This window comes from Urocampus carinirostris, chromosome 4 (genome assembly GCF_059441175.1).
Source record: "Urocampus carinirostris isolate Australia breed hairy pipefish chromosome 4, RoL_Ucar_1.0, whole genome shotgun sequence".
Classification (NCBI taxonomy): domain Eukaryota; kingdom Metazoa; phylum Chordata; class Actinopteri; order Syngnathiformes; family Syngnathidae; genus Urocampus; species Urocampus carinirostris.
In genome coordinates, this window is record NC_142352.1 from 21,130,803 (window position 1) to 21,136,802 (window position 6,000).

The window sequence follows — 6,000 nt, forward strand, 5'->3', positions numbered from 1 at the left end:
ACGGTGATGTGCTCCCAAGCGGCTTTTGTGCGGCGAGTGCTCCCCAGACGCTGGGGGAACTGAAGGCTCTCAACAAAAGGGTGGCAAGTTCCAATTTCATTACGTGCATATTCTCCCGGTGACAAAGGATTATAACTAAATGAAAGCACGCGCCAGACGTCGGTAAGCAAAAGCAGCAGAATCCCCGGGATTCCATTATGTATTACAAAAGCTTAATCAATATCTAATCAAGGGAAATACAGCCTGCCGTGTCTTATGGAGGTCTTTGTTGTCGGAGGTGAGGGTTGCCATGGCGATCGGACAGGTGCCGGGGACCTTGCTGCTGCAGCGGTATTGATGGAAATTAAGAAGCATTGATGAGACCTGACGAGGGGAGGATGGAAAAGGGAGATAATTAAACAGAGATTCAGAGGGGGAGGGATGGGGGATGTTGGACGGTGCGGAAAAGACTCAGCTGGGGCTAGCTTGAAAAAAAATGTGGGCAGTGTATTGCTTCAAACCAAGACAGAAGATAGTAGTTGAGTAGGGACTCCTTTCCATGGGACGTGTGCCCATTGGGGTCAAAATGAAGGTAAGATCGGGTTAAAAAAAAAAAAAACAGCTTGACCTAGCCCGCGGGTATTAATGTCCGATCCAGCCCAAGCCTGACCAATTACTTGATTTGAGGGACTGAGACCGAAGCGAACTTGAATTATCATATTTTATTTGTGAGTACTCAGGAGTTGATTTTGGCCAACTCTGCTGCTATCTGGGTCTGACCGTGTGCCCAGCGTGGGCACCGATTAGCGGACGCACTGACAAGTGTGCATGCATCTTTGTGCGAATCCTCCACAGGGAAAAAGAAACAACGAACAATGACAGGTGGGTTTTTTTTTAAGTCAGAAAACCCCGAACCGACCCGAACGTAATGATTAACATTTAGGCCTGACACAACACAAATGTTTGGCCGCGCTCGGGCTAAAATGTCACATATAGGTCAAACACTCGAAAACAGGCATGTTGAACATGCGACCCAAGACCAAGACTCGGCCCATTAGGTTATTTAATCTGGCACGATATAAATTTCTGAGTGGCAAAAAAGAAGTCATTTCCATCAAAAAGTTATGATTTTTAGAATAAATAAAAAAACAAATGCTCCCTCTGTTTACTAGAGAGCCGTAGATGATTTAGTAGGCCCAGACAATTTGTTTGATCTGTGTAGTCTAATCTTATTGCCCATGTACTGCTCAATTTTTTTTTGTTATTTCAAACCAGTATGACAATTAAAGATGAAAGATTTTTTTTTTATAGTTCCCCCTTGAGTTTGTTTAGCCTTGTCAGTTGGTTCAGGTGTAAACCTGCATTCCCTTGAACGTAAAAAACAAAAGTCAACACATTCAATGCCAAACATGAAAAAATGTTTTCTCTTGTTGTTTGTGGATATATGTTATGTTGAAAAAACACATCCCTTGTCATCCAGGATAATATATAGGGTAGGCTACTAAAAGTAGGTTGTATGATAAGGCATAATAGTGAAAAACTGTGGTAAGTGGAAAATTTAAGTTTACATTCTCTTACTGATCCGGCCCATTCGAGGATAGAGAGTCTGGATCCGACCCCAGAACCACACTGAGTTTCATGGACCAAAAATGGCCCGTTCATTTTTGTGTTGTATCCATTCGATTTTTCTGGAGAGTGGCTTCATTGTCATGTTTTCTACTCCGGTCTGTTTATGTTCCTGTCACAAGCCAGGAACAGAGACAGGAACAGAGACAGGACCCAATATCCTTTTTTCCTCAATTTTATTTAAGAAAGAGAGCAGTTCTTGCATCTACGATCCGATGATCGTCGGTCACGGGTAGCAGATGGCAGGAACGCGCAAGTGGTACTTCCGTGTCGAGCGAAGGTAGTCGTTGACAGCGAGAAAACAGGTTGATGGCCGGGACGGGGGAGCGAAACAGAAACGGGACCAGAAAGAGGTCGGCAACATATATCAGGCAGGAAAACAGGGCAGGATAATGTTGGAGAGTACAAAAGGCTTGCCTAGCTGAGAGCATAAGTTCGCAGACGGTCTGACCGGTTCTTTTCGGAAGACGGCAGTTTAAAAAGAGTCCAACAGCCAATCGGGTCCCATGGCTGTTGGCGCCAACGGGGCAGTCGCAGGTGCCCCGAATCAGCAATCATGACAGTTCCTTGTTTTACGATGGTGTCCCCTTGACATGTAAATATCTAAACCCCCCACAACATTGTGACTGAATTGTTTGTAATAAAATGGAAGAGCTGCTGAAGTTCTGGTCGGATGAGAATCAGGTTTTGGCCAAGAAACATCTCCTCATGAGCAATATTAATGTTTATTGTCTCGTATTATGTGTTTCATTCAGAAATGTAAGCTATTAGACCTAACGGTGGTATTTTCATTAAAAACTACATTGTGTCAGGGTTATTTATTTGAAATACACCATTTGTTTGCTTTGTAGAAAAACAAAATAATATAAAACCATTATTTGAGTTTTTATTTTTTTTTACAAATAGAAAAAAACCGTCTGTATAATTTCAAACTTGTGCACTATTGCTCAGTTTATGTGTCATTTATTTATAATGGAAGTTTATTTTGTGATCCTGTTGAGGTTGAGTTTCTTCTTGATCTTGAATGTTTCTATTTTCTGTCAAATTGGAGGAGTCGTTTTGGTTTGAATATTGTATAAGTTTTTAAGCCTAGGAGCATTCAAAATAGCTTTCTATTCCCTGCCAGACATCGTAAATTCTATTGTTATAACAGTGTATTTTTCTCTACCATTTGTCCACATGTTGCTACTTTGCAACCATTTAAACGTATGATTGCACAGCAATGCGAAAACCTTGCTAAGAAAAAAGTTAATTAGAATGTTGTCAAAGTTGGAAGTGACTCATAGGCTTCTGATTGACATCTCTGAATTACTTTCGGCACAGGCTTGTGTCCCCATTCCCGTTCCCAATAAAATTCACGGAGGGTGATATTTCTCAGGGTTAAAATTTATGAAACTCGCCGTACGAACATACAAAACGACTCTTGTTTGTCCCTTGTTCACTCTTTTGTGATTCATAGGGTAATAAAACTGGAAGAGAAGATCAAATGGAAACCTGCAATTTAAAAAATAAAGGTCTGAATTAAAAGTACAATCCTCCTGGGCTTTTGTCCACTCTTACTGTATTCATGCCTCCAGTTGGCCAACGCCTGATTAACACTTGAGATAATATGGTCATTAAAGCTAGCCTTCGATCAATACGTCCGATAAAGTAATCAGGGCAGGGATTGAATAAACTCAGACCACCGTGGCGCACATCAGAGGGCTTTTAATCAGAGACGGGGGTGAATTATTTTACACCGTGTTTTACCTTACGTGTAATTGAAAATACACGGTATGATGATTTGCCTCCGTGATGCATTTCGGCATGGTATCTATTCTATGGGTGGGAGGGGTGTGACGGGTGTGGGAAGGGGTGATAAGTGTCGGACCAACATTAATTTATCAGCGGCCAAAGGTATACACTATACAGGTTTATACATTGTTAACACCCATTGTGTTGTTACCGGCCCTTTAAGAAACTCCTGAAGTTAGCATAAGGAGTGCAAACCAGGAAGTGGGAGCACATGGTGATGAGACACTCAGAGTCCAACTGCCTGTTTCGTACAGAAGCATCATCCGTATGTAATCCTTTTTATGTTAATTTGGTCCTTGTTGATTCTTTGTTTGGTGCTTTAAGATTAGTGTGTTCATGCATTGTGTATGTGTGCAACAGCTGTTTGCCACACGTGTCGATTGAGAATTTATTCAAACAAATGGATGACAGATTCAAAAACAAGTAGGAAATAGGCATTTAGTATGTCAGCACAAGTGCACCAACATGTTTTAAGAAGTAATTTAGGTTAAAAAGAAAATATGTGTAAGAATGCTCCTCTTTCTTCTCTCAGTTTTACACCTTTTACAAATCAAGTAACCTGTGGACCAACGATACACCGTCTTTAGAGTTTTGATGAGACAAAGGAGTTTAGCGTACTGCCAAATTATATTGGAACATATACCGGGGGCAGCACACCCATATCTAAATTAGCTAATCCATCAAATTGTTGTATTTAATTTTTTTTATAACGCATAGAGTATTTCTGTTTTATTTAAAAAGCACAACATACACTTTGAGAACTGTGTTATGGTCATATTTGCTATTATTTACTATGTTTGTTAATATTTTATAATTGCTTTTAGAAACAAATGTAGGGCGGTTTACATTTGTTCTGACTTGAGTGCCTTTTAGGACAAGGCCTTAGGTCATTAAGTGAATCATGTTGTGTTTGAACACCCCACAACTTTGTAAAATGCAAAATAAACTTTGATAGCAAAAGACTTGTACAAATTGGGAAATTTGTTATCCTCTCCCGCCATCTCCCGACTTGTGTCAACAATAAAGCTTCAGTCGGTTCATGATGCACTTGCAAGTATGTGCATTTCTTAGATGCAATGTTGTCATGTATGGCTTTTGCACCTTATGAGCAAGCATTGTAGTTAGCATTAGCCGCTGCAGTCATTTACTAATTAGCATTGTAAGTGACACTGGACATATTGGCTTTAGCAATATTTGACCTGCCATTGAATGCTGGAAACTGTCGCCATATGAGAGCAAATAGATTATATAGTTATAGTTCTTTGCATATATTATCATTGATAATGTTTTTGCAAAAGTCTCTTCCTGGGAGTACAGTATACAGTAAATAAGTGAGCATCTCATAGGTTGTTGTTTTGGTTTTAGATCACTTGACGACTTCTGCCAATTTGCCTGCTTCTGGCGTATGGTGTGCCACCATGTAGAGTGTAGACTGACAAGTAATCCATCAACAAACAATAATGAATCCATTGTAGCTGCCCCATTTTAAGATATTGTCACACCCGTGTCCAAAACACAACACATGAGTACGATTTATCGCTCTCTACTTCAATTATAGACAGTTCGATAGCTCGATAGCTAGACAGCTAGATAGATGGGCGGACAGACAGACAGACAAATAGTTATTTATGTACATACATTGTCACTCTCGGCGGCATGGCAGATGAGTGATTAGCACGTCGGCAGCATAGTTCTGAGGTCATGGGTCCAAATAGCTACAAGGCTTCCTGTGCAGAGTTTGCATGTTCCCCCCTTGCTTGCGTGGCACGCTTGTGTGTGTTTCTTCCGTGCACTCCGGTTTCATCACACATTCCAAAAACATGCATCTCAGGGTGATTGGTCGGTCCAAATTGTCCCTAGGTGTGAATGAGCAAGTGAGTTGTTTGTCACTGTGTGTCCTGATGGCAACCGCTTCGGAGTCTCCCACTGCCCGGAGATAGCTGGGATGCGCTCCAACATCCCCACAACCGTAGTGAGGATAAGTGGTGCAGATAATGGATGGATGGATTGTCATTCTCATGTGAAAAATCAATTATTATGACATATATTTTCTAACCTGAAAGCAATAATACATTTATTTTAACAGATTCATAAAACAATAACACCTAACAAAATTTTCAGAAAACACTGAGTAACAATTTAGATAGTAAACCAACAAGAAACAATTTTGGAGATGTGTTTTTTCTCACATGACAGCGACAATACAAATAGTAACTAGCACAGTGATCCAAATAGTTTCTCGCTCTTTTTCCTCAGTGCACTTTTCACCCAGAACAAAAGTTCACCGGAGAGAGACATGAAAAAACAGGAAAAAGCCGTTGCAGTTCTCAACGCCAATCGTCTCACGAAAGAGCGAATCCAGCCTGCTGCGTTATTACATCACCTTACAGGCAACAAAAGGATCCGCAAAAGCGTCTCTCTTGGCAATTTAACAGCGCTTCGCCCCTAAAGGAGCTGGCGCACACCGTGCCGGCGCGGTTCATAAAAAGGCCCGTCACTGCGGGGAAGTCGGGCTAGTTCTTCTCCGAGAGAGCGGCTCTCGTAAAGAGACATTGCGGTGAGCATCCTCCCCCCCTTCACAACCTCTTAATGGGGCTGATG